Raw genomic sequence first — 19,429 nt, 5'->3', positions numbered from 1 at the left:
GTTATAGGTACATTTATGATCAACTAATAAAATTATTTTTCCATATCCTTGTTTGTCTGAGGCTCCGTCAAACATTAATTTCCATGTGTCTAATGTGAAGACCATGATTCCATTATCAAGAAAGTCAAGTTCATATTCTTACTAAACATTGATGGGTTGGTCAGCTAGGAAGTCTGCAACAACACTTCTCTTTATAGCCTTTTGTATTGTATAGGCTATGTCATATTCAAATATCAACATCATCCATTTGGACAACATAGGTGATAATAGCGTTCGTTAGAATAAGAAATGGATAGGATCCAACCTAGATACTAACTTGATACGATGATCTTGTATGTAGTATCTCAATCTTTTGGTGACCCATGCTAATTCCCAGCACATTTTTTCAAAAGGCGTGTAATTAATTTCACATTCGGGCATTCTTTTACTTACTTAATAAATATCAGTTTCGAGTTTATCCTCGTTTTTTGAACCAACAAGCTTTCCATTATTGTTTTTGTTACTATGAGATATAATATTAGAGGGATGCAGGGTCTCAGTGGCATGAGGTTTAGAGGTGATGTTAAATAGTCTTTGACTTTATCAAATTTCAGATGACAATCCTCATCCCATATGAACTCTTGATAATTTTTTAGAAGTTTCAATAGCGGATCGCATGTTGTAGTAAGCTTATTTTTGAACTGACTGATGTATTGAATTTTCCCAAGGAAACCCAAGACTTCTCTTTCATTCTGAGGTATTGACATAGTTGTTATTGCTTCTATCTTAGAGGGACGTCTTCAATTCCTCTTTGGGTGATAAAAAGTCTAACATTTATCTAGTGGTGACTCTGAACGTGTATTTCTTCGGGTTAAGTTGTAGTTGATATTTTATAATTCTTTGTAAGATTTTTTTTGAGATTTCGGATGTGTCCTTGTCGATCCTTTAATTTTACGATCATATCGTCTACATAAACTTCCACTTCTTTGTGGATCATGTCATGGAGGATCGTTGTGGTTTCCCTTTGATAAATTGCTCTCGCATACTTCTATTTTGAACATAGATTTTTTTTTTGTAGACACTAATTTTTTACACCCTCATAAATTAAATAAATGTGGTAAATAAATAAAATAAATAAGGCAACATGGCCAAGATATAATAAAATAAGGTGTTATTAAATAAATAAATAAATGATAATACTGAAAAATTAGAATAATAAAGAAATATAAATAAAATAATATATATATATATATGATTGAATTTTAATATTGTGTTTGATTTCTTGTAGAAATATAAAAAAATTGGAGTTAAAAGGCTAGTACATTGCTATCTAATTTTGTGTATGGAGTGAGATGAAGATAACGCAAAAAACAAATCTTTAACTTTTCTAATCTAGTGTGTGCCAAGAACTATAGGAAAACGCAAGCACAATGCCATCTAATGGTCGTCAGTCTTCCCAGGATGATCCAATGGACGAGAACAAGCCACGCTTACCTTGACGAGGCTAACGCCTAACAGAACGCGAGGTCCATTAGTCAAATGAAGAAATTGAGTCTTCATCTTCTTCAGCTGCTGGCCACGAAGAGCACGATGAAGACCATGTTGACCAAAATAGCGACTTCCTCTACAGACCATCATATGCAATATGAAGAAGACATCAAATTTACTGCCTAAATCTAATTTTGATGCCCTAAGTCTCAAAGATTTTATGCTGCAACAAATGGAAGTCAAAAGAGGAAAATCATATTGGAGGGCGGTTATTTAAAATTAGGACCTATGGTTTATTTAAATAGTTAGCATATGTCATTTAGAAGGGAAGGGAGCCAATATTAGAGAGAGAAAAAAGAGAAAATAAGTTATATAAGTCTTTTTGCCTGAAGTTGATCGGAAGTTTTTGGAGTTTGTACTTATGGGCCTAAAATGGATCACCTCCTCCTACACAAAAACAAGAAAATGAAGCAAGAAGACTATGCAAGAGTAGAAATAAGCACCAAAAGGACTTAGTTTAAGACATATCTGTCTTTTCCTACTTTACTTACATACTCTCTCTATAAATCTAAATAAGAGAGAATGTTTTTACTATTATCCTTTTATCATGTAATATATTTAGGTTTTATCAAAATAAAATCTAAAATAGATGTTTATTTTCTCTAGAATTCATATACATGCATATACATTATACATAGGATACAATTGCTCAAAACTCATCTCATCCCCTCAATCGCAATTATCGCTCCTAATTTGTCCTATGGCCTCAAGAAAGAGAGATCCAATGAGCGGACGCTTCACAAGCCTAGAAATGACTAAAGAAGGACCAACACTTCAACACATGACGAAATAACTCACCCTTATCACAAGTCCGTTGCCAAGTAATGTCATCCACATCTTAAAATATACCCTCTTCTTCACGCTTTCCTAGCCAATCTATCCTAGTCTTATCTACTCCCGTCAATATTAATATTTCTCTCGGTCTACGAACCCAAGAGGAAGTTTCGTTTTACAAAGATTACAATAAAATTACCGAGGCACAACACATAACTCATAAAGGCAAGATAAACCCGATGGAAATCTATGAAGGGCCAATCTCGTTAGCTAATCAACCATCTGCAATTGAATACAAATGGAAAATGACTCAAATTCAAGCCATGTAAGTAGAGATGAAAGCTTAGTTAAGAAAGATGACCAAAGGAAAGAGATCGACAAACACCGTGACTAGAAAACTGCCATAAAAACGACTGATTTAGTAGTCATCCTAATAGGTGTCAAATTACCGGCCATATCTAAATACATCGGAAAAAGAAACTCATCTGTCATTTTAATAATGTACACATCAGAAATTACTCCATTACGACTCTAGAATTGGACAATACTTCACCTATTTCCCCAATACTTAGACGACGCTTCTCTCCGATGGTACCACCAACAAAAGTGATATATCTGAAAAACGTTGAAGAATTAGCAGTGACGTTTATCGAGCATTTCAATATGAACTTGAACCTCGAAAGACTTGAGAACATTAAGCAAGCAAGGGAAAAACAAAACGTTCCTGATTTTCATTAAAAGATAGAAAGTCATATATGAATAAATCAATTATTTGTCTAGTGAACAACGATAAATTGATAAAATTTTGGAAAGTGTAAATGATCATTACTCTGTAAGATTTGCGGTAAAAAGATGAAAAAATTCTTAAAAACTAAGAACAACCTCGTCGATGTAATTGAAAGGAGAGAAATGAAGGTAAAGTGGTCAATGATTACCAAGTACCAACCCATAAACTAGTTCTCGAAAAAGGAAAATACCAAAGTACACCACGTGACAACAACCTAGAAAGAGTTCTACAGGCTAAGTCGAACCTTCCAACATCATCTATTACATCTACCCCAAAGGCCCCTTGACCCCCAAGATTATTTGATTACATGGACATGCTTTTAAGCCAAGCCATTGTCCTTCTATAGAAAAAAGACTTGATCAAGAACAAAAAATAATTTTTGAGAAAATACGAAGGGTCGACGTGGTGTAATTACCATCAAATGAATGGTCACTCAACTGACAAATTTAACGCATGTAAACACCTCTTTTAAGACTTGATTGATCATGACAACAAATTTAATATGTGACCATCAAACTAATATGGTCATGATAAATGGGATTGTGTTTAACACAAATAAACTATTGAACCTAATTCACGATAGTGAATATAAATCAATATGATCAAGTCTTGGCGTGAAAGGAAAAACGCATTGGTCCAAGACGTCAAAGGTAATTTCAAAAATTGGTGGATTACGAATGACGAAGAGAACCATCTCAGCTAACTCTTTTAGTTAGGTTTCATGAAAACAACAACGATTGACATTCCAAGTGGTTCCAAACAACCCTTCGAGAAAAAAGAAGGAATATAAGCTTAGAGCACTAAACCACGATGATAGTGTGTTGAACCAACTAAAAATATACGAACGCCAATATTTTCATTTGGGAAATCCTGATGTATTCTATTGAACACATGCAAGACATCTTAAATGAGCTAAGTGAGTTAACATCATTGCCAATACTATGCTAGAAGCGTTGGTAGGACCATGAGCTCACAATGCAATTTGATCGACTTCAAAGACAAAGATCTTCTAACATTTAGAGTTGTGCACGCCAAAGCCATTTATATCTTTATAAAAATGGATGCCAACACAATCCTGATGACTTCATCGATTATGACTCATCGCTAAATATATGTCTTTGGGGGACCCTCGAGAAAATTGAACATATGGGTAAGAGGTTTCAATAGCTTGAGGTGAGAAACTAAGGTTATAATATCATTTTGAGAAGACCCTAATTGCATCTAGGGTTGTAAATGAGTCGAGCCGAGCTCAAATCAGCTTGAGCTCGAGCTCGAGCTCAACTCGATTTAGTATTTATTGGCTAGACTCGAAATAGTTTATAAATTTGAGCTCGAACTCGACTCGACTATTTACCTACAAGCTCGGCTCGACTCGAAACTCGAACACAAATCAAATTTATTTTCAAAATTTATAAAAATTAGGAAAAACATATTTTCCCACTAATTTCATCCATATTTTTTCGGTTATTTTTTAAATCCACTAAAAAAAATTCAAGTCCACAAAATCTTAAATTCCTGAATCAAACCCGATTTATATCTCTAATATTATTTTCACTTAAATTCACTACTTTACAATAATATATGTGAAATAAGATTATAAAAATAAAATAATAAAAGATCAAACAAACACTTTATTTCTATATCTAAACTCTCTCTTCTCCTTATTAAAAAAAATTGAACGTTGTCACATTTTCTCTCTCTCACACGGTTACACATACAAAAAATAGAGTGTGTGAACAGACAATAAACACAAAAACTACACGTTGCAAATTCATCATCCAGACCCAAATCGAACAATCAAACGACATTCATGTATACTCATTAGAATAAATATCTTGAGCCTTTAGCATAAAACCACCTAAGAGATAAATATTCTATTTCATATACACCAACAAATGTCATATATAATTCTAAAGATTCGAAACTTGCACTTCATCATAGGCGATGGTCATTTGTTCTGCATTGTTAGTCAAGAACGTTCATCTCCCAAATTCCAAATGGTAGTAGCAATGCCAATCAACCGTAGTCGTCGACTTTTCTTCCCCTACAACCAAATTCGGTTATATAAGTCAAATCAACCAAACCGTTAATAAATTCCATGGATTCCCCGCTTCCCACCGCCGATGAATCTCTTCCGCCACCGCCACCATCGTCGCCGCCAACTCCAACAACACCACCAACATCAAGTAGTAGAAGCTGAAACCGTTTTTTTACATGCCATAGACAGTCATGTACGAATGTGGAAACTAATGGAGATAAAATCATTCAAAGTTGTACAGGTCATAGAAATGGTGAAGAATGAACAAAAAAATAGATGAAGAACGAAAGAAACGGTGAAGAATGAGCGAAAGAAATGGGGAAAATAAAGAGATGAAGAGCAATTTAGATTAGATGAAGAGGCACATAGATACATTAAGAATTAGTGTTTTACTTTAGTAATTACGGTTTTACTTTAGAGATTATGGGCCTTCATATGGGCTTTTTTAAAAAAAAGAGGGAAGACAAAAATATTATTTAATTTTGAGTTTTAATATTAAATAAATAAATAAAATATTGTATATTATGAGGCTAAAAAAATCTCGACAAGTCATCGAGCAAGCATCATATGAGCTCGAGCTCGACTTGAATATTAAACGAATCGGCTCGAGCTCAGCTCGAACTTGGTCAAATTCAAGTTCAAGTCGAACTTTGACTGAGCGGCTTGACTCATTTGCAGCCCTAGTTGCATCAAGAAAATGCACTAGCCTCTACACTATGGTTTATGGCCAATGATCGTCTTATCACAATTGAAGGTGAGATCTACGCTATTATTACAATTTGAGAAACTCACGCTGATAACCCTAAGGTTGAATTGAACATATTCGGAGTCTGCCCATTTTTTATGAATGGTGAGGACTCATTTAAGAATCATAACTTTTGTATATTTAGATTTTCTTCTATAAATATGATGTGTAGGATATGATATTTTCCTTGTGTGGGTCTAGGCCCAAATACAGCTACTAGTATATCATTCTTTCCTTGATCATATTATGACTCGAACCATTTCGATTTAGGATACACACATTTCAGATCTAAGAAAATCCAAAAAGGTAAAATATCCAAAAAAAAAAAACATACGCTAATTCCTCCAACCCTCAATGGACATTTTATTCGCAAATGACAAAACACATTGTACTTTGACTTCTCTTAACCCTTCACCAACTATGATTTATAGTGATACTTTCTAAGTCTCAAAATCTTATCTGATTGTGCTTATAACCATAGCCATTCTATCTGCGTGATTAGAAAAAGAACTAAGTGTAGCACCTTGGAAGGACTATCTAGAAGCCTTAATGCCACCAGAAAAGCTGAACCATGAAGAAAAACCCATAAAACTAATCCTCCAGACCAACACTTGGTGAACAAAACTTCACCAACTAACTTAGTTTATACTAATTTTGACACTAACAAAGAAAAGGATGACCCTTTTGTATATAAGAAAACGTTAAGTACCCTAGTACTATAGAAACATGACCGACAATGCGGTCTTATAAGAGATTGTAGATAAAACCTCCTCCACTCTTTGTAAAAAGAATGATGCTGTAGTCAAAGAAGATAAAGCTTTCGAATATGTGTCGAGTAATAATTACTTGTCATTTAACTTAGACATGCATTTCAATATGATGTTATGGATTAATATTTTGTCAAGGTAGATTTTGGTTTAGGATGATTTTTAGGTAGTAGGTGTTCTTGGCTTAGAACACCCGACAAAGAAAAAAGGGACCATGACCGAGAAAATATCAGCCCAATCGATGCCAGAGTTTGCACACGAATCGACGCCTAACTCGGAACTCACATTTTCCTTTTAAGTCAGGTTTGTTTTGTGTTTTTTTTCTTTTGTTAGTTTCATTTATTTGATTCTTTAATTATTAGTTTTTTAAAAATAAATTAAAAAAATAAAAACACATTAAATAATATTTTCAAATAAAATATAAAAAATCTGAATTTATGGCCTATTTGGATGAAAAACTCATATTTCCACAACTTTGCGGAGTCATAATGATAGGATCGGCGTAATCGATAGAGACGGGGGTCTAGCTATTGATAACGGCTTCAGATAAACGATTTGATAGAAATCCTGTTAGGGATTTAAATCACTTTCTATTATTTACAAACTCTTGCAAACTCTTGAACGATTCAAATGCAGAAACGTTTATTCAGGTTTGAAGCTAAGAACCAAAGAATTAGAAGATGATAGAATGTAAATGACTTATCAGTTTGTTTATGGATGTTCAGAGAAAACTCTCTTACATCATCCCTTCTTCCGACAACCGAAAGGATTCACTATACGTTTCTTAGAATCAAATATAGTTGCACGGCTAACTCACTGTTGAACAGAACAGACTCTATTCAACTTACAATATATTGAAGAATATCACTCGGCTAGACAATACTTTGGTTATATATCTCTCTTGATATACACACAATAAAGCAAGAAAGAAATTCGTGAGTAAGTTTAGTAGTTCGTTCGTACGCGTATTTCTCAATGTCCAGCAACTGACTTCAATTCCCTCTCTTCGTCCGTTGTCCTTGAGAATCTTTAAATAGAGGGTAGGAATCAACGGTCGAATCTTCTATAATGACAGTGGCGAACATCCATTGGAATGCCTCCATAGTACATAGGTACAACAGACTTTGAGCATCAGGATCGTGGTCGTACCAATCTGGTAGTGTGCCAAATATTCTTCTAAGATATTCCTGCAAGAAATAAGTAGTGGGAAAAATATTTGATTACATGACATTAGTTAATTGGTTGCAACTGGCTGTCGTACTAATCTGCACTGAAAAGTGGAGCAGGAGTAGCATACAACTAGTTGATCGTGGGTAGAAGAATGCTAGATTCAAGCAACTGCTTAAGCATGACATTATACGTTTTTTTCACTTAGACTGACAAGTCTAATGAAGTTAGATGCCCACGTCTAATAGTAGGATCCATTAGACCACCTAGTCTAATGGGATTAGACGACAGGTCTAATTATGGTTCCCTTTAGACTAATCTAAAGGAGTTAGACTGCACGTCTAACCTTCATCTCTGTTAGACGACACGTCTAACTACGCATCCTTTCAGACTAATCTGAAGGAGTTAGACTGCACGTCTAACTCTCATCTGTTAGACGACACGTCTAACTACGTTTCCCTTCAGACTAATCTGAAGAAGTTAGACTGCACGTCTAACTCTCATCTGTTAGATGACACGTCTAACTACGTTTCCCTTCAGACTAATATGAAGGAGTTAGACTGCACATTTAACTCTCATCTCTGTTAGATTGCGCGTCTAACTACGCCTGTTAGACTGTACGTCTAACTACGTGTCTGTTAGACTGCACGTCTAACTACGTATCTGTTAGATTGCACGTCTAACTACGTATCTGTTAGATTGCACGTCTAACTATGTATTTGTTAGACTTCACGTCTAACTATGTATCCGTTAGACTGCACGTCTAAATATGTATTTGTTAGACTGCACGTCTAACTACGTATCTGTTAGACTGTATGTCTAACTATGTATTTGTTAGATTGCACGTCTAACTACGTATCTGTTAGACTGCATGTCTAACTACGTATCTGTTAGACTGCACGTCTAACTACATATCTGTTAGACTGCACGTCTAACTACGCCTGTTAGACTGGACGTCTAACTCAATGCGTCTAATAGTCAATAAGTCTAACGAACCTCATTTAGACTTAGTCTAATATAACATGTTTTCGATACACCTGCACCAAAAAAATTAGCGGCTTAATTTAAGTTTTATACCAACTCATCATCAAAATTCCATTAGTCAAAATACTTTGACCTTTAGTAAAAATAATTTGACCCAACACATAACTTTTAAATCGTGTGTCCAAAAATTATGAAATTAATGTATTTATTCTCAAAAATATATTTTCTAGATAGAAAATCGATTTCATAATTTTCTGGACACTTTAATTTTTCTCGACTTTTTCGTAGGACTCGAAAAACGTTTTTGAGATATTGTGCTTGTGTATCATTGTGGTATGTTTTAATTATTTTTCATACATTATATTTTTCTCACAAATAATCCAAAAGAAATCACACAATTGTCGAAAAACGTCCTTAGTACTAGTATCAGCATTGTAAGCAAAATAAAAATCAAACTAAAATATAAAGTGTAAAAATATATTTTAAAAGACCAAAATTATCGTAGTAAAGACCATCTGTTTTAATGTGCGTTGTGGGAAATAACGCTTTTATCCCTTTCCCACACGTAACCAAGTACTGAACTCATCAATAGAATCTTTGATCTTGATGTCCATACACCTAAATCATTTTACTAATTTTGTGAAAATATTAGGTGGTAACTCTTTGTCGTGAGATTTATTCTTTAATCAAAAAAAAGTTAAAATAGATCTATGTCAACCTACCATCTTATTCCCAATATCGTTTGAGATTCGACAGGAAGGTACGTTATGGGGTTGACTATAAAGTCTAATTTAATTTATGTGGTTTTTCGATTTTTCATATCATAAAAATAATAAATTCCCTCACATTTTAAAAGCGACGAGCAATAAAAAATTTCAGACAAACTAAGAGATTATTATCGTGTACAAGGTCGTTCATGCATTTTAGTGCATCGTAGCACACTAGTAAAAAAAGGACCTTTACCGACGGTTTTTCCCGAAGGTTTTGTAAACCTCTCCTAAATACTCCCGAGAGGAACAAATCCTTCGGGATTAAAAATAGATTCCGAGGGGGGTGTAAAACCTTCGGGGTTATGAATTATTACCGAAAGTTCTACAAAGAACTTTCGGTTTTTACCTTCCCAAAAAACCCAAAAAAATTCTAAGTGTTGGGTGTGGGTTATTTGCGAAGGTTTTAGGAAAAACCTTCGGTTTTGAAATCCCTTGGTTTTTTAATTGCGAAGGTTATTCAAAGACCCTTCGGTTTTGCCTTTTTTGAAAATTTCAGTTCCGAAAGTTGTACAAAGAACCTTCGGTTTTGCTCATTTAAAAAAAAAAAAATTTTGAAATGGTTTTTTCCGAAGGGTCTTTAATAAACCCTCGGTTTTGACGAATATCAAAACCGAAAGTTTTATAAAACCTTCGGCCTCAACCTCTATAAATACAAACCCTAACCCTTCTCTTTTTCATTCCGCTTCTCTCCTTTCTCTCTCTTCCGCCTCCGCCGCCGCCTGCCTCCTCCAAGCCGCGGGTTCTTCTCCTCTCTTCAGGTAATTTGTTTGATTTGGTTTTTTTGTTTTGTTTATTGTAAGATTTAGATTTTTCTTAAGTTTGTATATATATATTGTAGATCTAGATTTATGTTAGTTTACGATTTTTTGTTTGATGAATATATATATATACATATATCTGAAATGCATTTAGGATATGGGTGATGATTCGACATGGAAGAGACTTCGGCGTACACCGGAGAAACTGCATCCGTGTTACCAGAATCTGATAAGACAATCAGAAATTGCGGCACGTGAAGAAGAGGTCAGAAAGATGACGCTGGAAATGGAACAAATCCGACTAAGGGATGCCGAAAGAGGTCGTTTGCTCAGTGAAATCAAAGCGGACCGGGCCGAAATGTCTCAGAGATTAGAGAATCTCGAACAGGAACTTGTCTTGTTGAGGAGTCGACTAAATGAACCACCCCCTCCTTCCACCCCATCTAATAATTAATTTGTTGATTTATTATGGATTTATTATGGGTTTATGACAGTTATGTTTTAATATTTATGAATTATTGTTATTATGTTTATTTGGTTTGGTTTAATATGTTTTATTAAATAATTATGTTTTGTTGACTTTTCATATTTTTTTTTAAAAAAAATCGCATCGCCAAAACCGAAAGTTTATTTGAAAACCTTCGGTTTTGACCCATTTTGTTTTCGTAAAAACCGAAGGTTTTCAAATAAACCTTCGGTTTTGACCCTACATTAAAAAAATCGGAAATTTTTCTAAGTACGGGGAAAGGTAAAAACCGAAGGTTTTCAAATAAACCTTCGGTTTTGACCCTACATTAAAAAAATCGGAAATTTTTCTAAGTACGGGGAAAGGTAAAAACCGAAGGTTTTCAAATAAACCTTCGGTTTTGACCCTGCATTAAAAAAATCAGATTTTTTTCTAAGTATGGGGAAGGGTAAAAACCGAAGGTTTTCAAATAAACCTTCGGTTTTGACCCTGCATTAAAAAAATCAGATTTTTTTCTAAGTATGGGGAAAGGTAAAAACCGAAGGTTTTCAAATAAACCTTCGGTTTTGACCCTACATTAAAAAAATCGGAGATTATAACAACGAGTCAAGTGGAGAAACGTTTGCCGCATATTTCAAACATCGAGTGAGTAAATTACAAACCATATATCCTAACTCTTTTTATTCATATTAACAACTTCATTTCGGATACATATATAGGTCGCCCATTTAACAGAAATGAACGACATATCAAGAGACCTCAAGATCTTAGGAGAAGGTCCAAGTATGTACTCGTCTATGTATGTTTGGTGTAAAGTAAACGGATTCAAATTCTGTACAGAAAAACACGACGAAGGTTTGACAACTCAAAATAGTGGGGTGGTTGTTGAGGGGTACAACGGTTCTGAAACTATGTCATACTACGGAGTTTTGACGGATATAATCGAATTATAATATTATTCTCACAAACGAGTTGTTTTATTCAAATGTAAGTGGTTTGATACACACTCGGGGGAACTAGGAGTGAAAGTGGATAAATATGGCTTCGTAAGTGTAAATGTAAACCGAATTTTGAAAACGCAAAGTCAAGACCCGTATATATTGGCGAGTCAAGCAAAACAAGTATTCTACGCCCCTGATATGTCAGCCCGACCCGGTTGGAAGATTGTGACAAAAATAAAACCCCGGTTTACAAACATATAGTTCAGATTAATTAATTAGGTAGATTTAATTATGTTTTTAACTTTAAATTCATTTTTATTACTACTTTATTTCAAGTATTCACTCATTTTTATTAATGGTGTGAATTAAGAATGTCTGAAGGTCCTAAAACAACTTGGAAGAGTATGAGGAAGACACCCAAGAAATTGGATAAGAGTTACCAAAACCTACTTGCCCAATCCGAGTCGTTAAAGCAACGAGGATCGTCTTCGAGAGACCAACCACCGATTCCTGTGGTCCCGATAGCTACTGCGCCTCCCCGAACATACGAGACGGATGACGATATTGATGACTTCGCAGAGTATATAGAGAGCACATTCGCTGATAACGTGCCTACCGATGAGGCTGAAGACGAGGGTCTTGAGGAGCCTATCGAGGAGCAGGATGACGAGGAGGAGCACGGGACCACTCCCGACCCATCATCGACAGGTATTTCGTTTACAAATTAGTTAGTGTTTCAATTGATTGACATATTTAATTAAGATTTTGATAATTTCGAAGAATCTTCTGCCCGCAAGAGACGGGGGAAGAACAAGAATATTGCGCTGTCTAAGAGGCTAGCGGGGACGAGGATCCCTCTAACGTTTAGAGAGAAGGATGGGAGGCCAGGCGGTACAGACGTGGGAAGGACACTGTGGTCTAGACATGTGGGGTCGATTATCCGGAGCCCCGCAGCCGTCTCACACCGTCTTCTCAAGTGGAAGGCTTTAAGTGCAGACCAATTGGATTCACTGTGGACTGCTATCAAGGTTAATAATTATTACTTGATTATACATTACGTCATTAAATAATTATTTTTCACATTTGGATGTTATTTTTTTCAGGATCCGTTCGAAGCGACTAATGGTGACATTGACTCTTTTCGAACGAGGGGGTTGGGACACGCCAATCAGATATGGGATAGATGGCGGTCGGATTTGAACAAGAATTATATCCGCGTCCACAAAGGAGACGAGGCGGCGGTACTGGCTAATCCTCCACCGGACTACGATCGAGATGATTGGGAGTTTGTGTGTCGCAACCATTTCTTCACAGAAACGTTTAAGGTACGGTTTCATAATTCAAATAAGAGTTGATATTAATTAATCTAACTTCATTTGTTATTTCAAATACAGAGACACAGTACTACAAATATGAAGAATCGGAAGAATCTGAAATTCCCACATCGAACGGGAAGTAGACCGTTTGCACAAATTGAAGACGAGTTGGTAAGTACATTATTTGTAATAACTTAATATAAAGATTGTTATTAATTATATAAATCATTTATTTCAACAGGCGATTGAAATGGGACGGCCACCGTCTGTAATTGAAGTATTCAAGAGGACCCGTACACCAAAACCGACACAAGAAAACCCAATACCCGTCCCGGACGAACACGTGCAAGAGAAAATTGTAAATGAATTGAATATGCCTAGTTTTTTTATTATAGAAATGATATTTTATTTTAATTGTGCAGGCTGAGATGGAGGAGGTTGTTAGTAACGAACCGGGAATATCTGATTTTGAATTGACGGAGAGGGTGTTCGGACAACAAAAACACGGGGTCGTCTTCGGAATGGGATCAGGCGTCCGACCCACACACTTTCGTTAGGATCGTCGTAGTGGAAACAGTTCACAGCGAAACAATGAGCGATTGTTAGAAGAGAATCAAATAATGAAGCTCAAGCTGGAGGAACTGGAGAAGAGAGATGAAGAAAGAAGGCGGAAAATGGATGAAATGCAATTGGAAAAGCAAGAAATTGTGGAAAGAATGGAGAGGGAGAAGTTAGAGATTACCGAAAAAATGGAGAGGGAGAAGTCAGAGATGAACGCGAGAATGGAGAGAATCGAATTATATATGAGGCAACAACCACCTCCTCCCCCCACAAGCTAAGGTTGTTTCGATTATGAACATGTTTTCATTATAGTAGTTGAACTTATAACAGATTGTTCGGAATATTTGTTTGGTTTCGAATTTTGTAATGTTCACGATCAATTAATGTGATCGTTTAATGTATGCTGCATTTCTTTTATCATTAATATATTGGTTTGGCTGAACAGGTTTTGGTTATGTTTTGGTTGCGAGCAAAATAATCCGCACATTTTTAAAAATTTAGGGGAAAAAACCGAAAGTAATATTGAAATCTCTCGGTTTTTCTCTTTTTGAAAAAAACGAGAGATATTAGAAACCTCTCGGTTTTAAGCCAATGAGAAAACCGAGAGTTATATGACAAACCCTCGGTTTTTATCCTTAAGAGGAAAACCGAGAGTTATTTACAAAACTTTCGGTTTTCCTATTCGGGTAAAAACCGAGAGTTTTCATATAACTTTCGGTTTTCTTGAAAAGGAGAAAACCGAGGGTTTTGCAAAGAACTCTCGGTTTTACAAGAAGAGGAAAACCGAGAGTTATTTACAAAACTTTCGGTTTTAACCGAAGAGGAAAACCGAAAGTTTTGTATATAACTCTCGGTTTTCCTCTTCGGGTAAAACCGAAAGTTCTTTGCAAAACCCTCGGTTTTTCCACACAGAGAAAAACCGAAAGTTATTTGTAAAAAGAAGAAAACCGAAAGGTCTATATACAACCCTCGGTTTTTCCACAAAAGAGAAAAACCGAAAGGTCTGTATAAAACCCTCGGTTTTTCCAAAAAGAGAAAAACCGAAAGTTCTTGTAAAACCCTCGGTTTTTTCAAAAAGAGAAAAATACGAAAGTTTTCATATAACTCTCGGTTTTTCTCTTTATGGAAGTCCCGAGAGTGTCAATAGCGAGGGATGGCGAGGGTTACTAAAACCTTCGGTAAGGTGTCTTCACCGAAAGTTATAGGGTCAAAACCGAGAGTTTTAACTCTCGGTTTTGACCCTTTTTTCACCAGTGGCATTAGTTCTCCATCATTAAAGATTGAGCATGTTTCATAGCAATCACCGGCTTACGAGGAATCTTTCAGTTAACATATGGTGATTGATAGGCATGATCTAGTACATGTACATAACTACTCCTCATAACTTCAATTTGGTAGGTGGCTCATCTAATATAGTACACCCTAACCTCACCACTCGTTGGTTGAAGCTTCAACAACTGAAACCCGACATATATGGCTTACAAGATTCCTTTTAACTAATGCACATTGCATGGTGGGATGGGGTCGGTACCAAATGATAAATGGCTCTTGGGTCGTCAATTTTGTAGGTCATAGGTGTCTAATGGATCAAGGTAGACGACCTTCTCTTTAGTAAAATTCTAGGTTGTCTGAAGTTAGCTCCTACGACTTACATTGTTCTTTCAATGGTTATCTTGTTGCATGAGCAATGAATAATGGTTCGAGGCTGGTACCAAAATGTTCCTCATTGTGTTGTGAGCATATTAGTAGGTGATTCAATCATTTTGGTGCATTGTTGCTTCATTTATTACCCGTTGAACTCATAATGCCTTTGGTTGACTTAGTTGATCCATCTCTTGCCTTTGTAAGCAAACTAGAATCACTACAAGGAGAATGACACCTTAGGGGTTATATGCACCTTGTTAACCCATGAGTTAACCAGTTTATCAATTTAAAGATGAAAACCACACTATCTAATGCCTATTGCCCGGAGTTAAAGGAGATGAAGCTCGTCGACGAAGATGAAACAATGCATGCATGCATCACGTGACTCTCGCCCATTTGAATAATCACAAGTTGACTAGGCTAGTCGTTTTAGCTCACACTTTGACCACCTAGTTATAATCTGGTTCTACCCCTCTACCGGAATCCGACGTTCTTGTCGAAAGTTGTTGGATCCGTTCTGGTGCCGATCGCCATGTGCCACCACCCACAACCTTTTTCGGCGACCCTCGAAAAAATATTTTTATTTTTTATTTTTTTTCATTTATTGTAAAAAAAAATAAAAAAATAAAATATTATTATCAAATGACATACAAGCTTAGTGTTACAGGCTAAAACTCGACTCGTGTGACACTAAGCTAAATCGATTCAAATTTTAGCTAGTAAGCCTTTTAGACAATGCAAGAAAACTTAGAGAGAGGAAGGGCTTGAGAAGAAGAATTGTATTGATTGATTACTTGGTGTTTACAAAGTAATACATTTGAGGTATTTATAGGGCTAATTACAACTACTACATTTATGATACTAATAAACTACCATATTAATGATATAATGTCCAACTACCCAATTAATGATATTCTCCCAACTACCTCATTAATGGGCTTACTACCCAACTACTACATTAATTACTCTAGAGCATGCATACTCTAATGCTTCTAGAATATTTCTTAAAGTGGGCTTACTTAGACGATTGGGCCTCATTTTGGTTAGAAAGATTAGTGCACCGTGAGGTCAAGACTTTAATGAATCTCAACATCCCCTTGAATGGACTGTGACACCAATGGGCCGTAACATTAGGCTATTGTCCATATCTATTTATTTTGTGTATTTTGGTTGTTTTTATAAAATATTTGTAATATATTAATTCGAGAATCGGTTGATGCATGTCTTTCTTGAATTAATTATTTTATTTGAATATATGTTTAGTAATCAAATATGGATATCATAATACCTAAAATTATTTAAAATGGTATATTCGTGTAGAAAACAAGTGTCTACATTGATTATTATTTCGTTTTTCATCGAGGCTCCGAGGAGAACTAGCTAGATGAATGACAACTCAAGAACATTACGAATGTGTTCTAAATATGGAGACGAAGCTCTTCATGTCTTTGGATTCGTGATTAAAGCTTCTTAGACATAGACTAAAACCTATAATTTTCGTCTTGCTATAGGTTGAAGATGAAGGCAATTTGACCAAAACTCAGCCCCTACGCTTGAGTCTAGTCCACGCCTCACCTAGTCCATTCGCACGCACTTGTTCCAAATTAACCGAGGACCAAACCGTTTGACTTTGGCCTAGACCGCACCCAAAGCTAGCCTAGATTGCGCCCAAAGTTGATGTAGATCACCCTGGAGCCGCGCTTGGCAAATCGGTGGTCCACCCAACACCTGATCCAACGACCTTTAGGCTCGTTTGTTGTGATTTTTATGATTTTAAATGTTTTTAATATTTAAAGGCTTCAAACTAATTTTAAAAAATCTGAAAAAATAAAAATTCCTTTAAAATATTTTTAGAACATTTATAAAAAAGAATAATTTACTAAAGATTCCTCTGAATTTATTTTTAAATCTAACCTCTTTAATTGATATTTTTAGGGACTATTTTCATAATTCTCGACATCAATCGCATGTATCGGCATTTATTTTAATATTTTTAATTTATAATATCAAATTTAAATATATGTCTACAAACTCAAAAATTAATTAGATGTATTAAAATATAAGATTTAATTTCCTAAATAGTGAAAATTGTATGGAGTAAGACCGTTCTTTAACGAGTATGGAGGACATAACGTGTTTTCCCTTTCCCGGGTATCACCAAACATCGAATCCAAAAAGAATCTCTAAAATTACATTTATACACGTAAAATATTTTTTGATTTTTAAAATCAAGTGGCGACTCTAAAATCCAAAAGGCTAACCATTTAAAATAAATAATTTCAATTATTTTTTTTAATCAAATATATCATTTTGATTTCTCATATCTTTTATGTGGTTGAGAATAAAGTAAGTGATGAGATTTTGATTATTAAATTAAAAAAGTTTTGCCTAAAAATTTATTTAAAAATTAATCTTTTAATAAATTTTTAAATACGATTCGGCATAAAATTAAAATCCACAACATCGATGTCATACATGACGTAATTTTGGGCTTCACATCTTTCTTGGCAACTCTGTTGTGGACATTTAAATTGTTTAACTCAAAAAAAATTGACTATTTAAATAAAATACATTTTTTATGTTTTCACCCCTAATAAATAGACACATCGGGAGGGCATTTCTCCCAAATGATGTATAGGCTTTATCTTAATAATTGCTTAAACATATAAAAAATGGTACATAACCCTATTATTGTTAGAAGTATACGAGATGTATCACGAGATGCTCTCCATACTCTTATTGATTAATTTAAAAGCTTTCATTGAGGAATGCCAACTTGAACCAAGCAATGATGCGAGAGGTTTGAACTAGAAAGTAAGTTATCGATCATTCTCTCCAATAGTGAATTGTCCCCCGGGATTCATGCATTTTGGAGATAGGGAAAAATTCTCAATTGAGTTGATACTTCTCAATTTATGGCAATGTTAATCCCTCCATTATTTGTAAATAATATTTTCTTATGATTCACTATAGCAACAAAATCACGGTTACATCATCCAGACTCGTTGTTTGACGTGCCCAAGCAACAAAACCATGTCACTAAACCATTATATGACTACTATATATGTAATTTGTGTATGCATTTATAGACCAATAAACATATACAAGTACATTATTTTTGTTTCAATAATAAAAGGACAATATTGTTTACTTGTATTTCTATATATTTTCTAGATTATGTTCGGCTCCTCGTTAGTCCCTTAAGATTGATCATTATAATGAGTTTGAATGGAATTACAAACATATGGGTTAAACAAACATGATGAAGTTTATCAACTTTAAAGTATAAAAACTTCATGTTGAAAATGCAGAGAAGATGGAGCCCCATATCCAAAACTTTCTTCATGGGAGACAAACAAATATATATATATCACCATACAAAATTTAGAACTATCTTAATGATTGATAACAAAAACGTTCTACATCTCAAACCTTTTGTGATGTCAATTGGTTTATTTATCAAATTCATTATATTTAATATAATATTAGCCTAAGATGATTCATATATATGTATATAAAAAGAGACTAACACTATCTTAGCAGAGATTCAGAGTAGAAATCTGACTACTTCAGGGGATATATATCATTGACCTTTTCAACTATCTTTAGAAAGATAAGATGTGGACAATGGCTTGAAAATTCTTATTTTGTGTCATGTATCTTTGAAGTCTTTTTTTCTCTTTTTTGTCATATTTTCCGGGTTACTTTTTTTTTTCCTCTTGTTGTTCTGGTATTACTCTCTTGTCCTCTTGTTGTTCTCGGTATTCTTTTTTTGTGGTTTAGCTTAAAAAATAAATAAATAGTCGTCCCTCAAAGAAAGATAAGAAATTTCAATCATATTTGTGTTTTTGTTTGTTACCAAATTGTATATCCTCTCAATTTATATAGTCCTTGTATTTTCCAATATGTCTCCATTGCCTTCATTGTGAAACATACTAAATAATTCTTAAAAAAAACAAGAGAATAAACTGAGACAAAGCATGAGTAAAATAAGAGCTATTGGGAGCAACTTTGAAGGAAGAATCGATTCACCACTGGCCAGCAACTTTCAAGGATAATAATATATTAGACATATCGCATCTTTGAGGTCGCCCATAAAATATATTCCATAATGAGAAACATGCTTAATGTTTACAATTAAATGTTGCAGGAATTTCTAATAAATATGTGGTAGGATTCAAGAA

The sequence above is a fragment of the Impatiens glandulifera genome, chromosome 5, assembly GCF_907164915.1.
Source record: "Impatiens glandulifera chromosome 5, dImpGla2.1, whole genome shotgun sequence".
Taxonomy (NCBI): Eukaryota; Viridiplantae; Streptophyta; class Magnoliopsida; order Ericales; family Balsaminaceae; genus Impatiens; species Impatiens glandulifera.
This window is presented reverse-complemented; position numbering follows the sequence as displayed.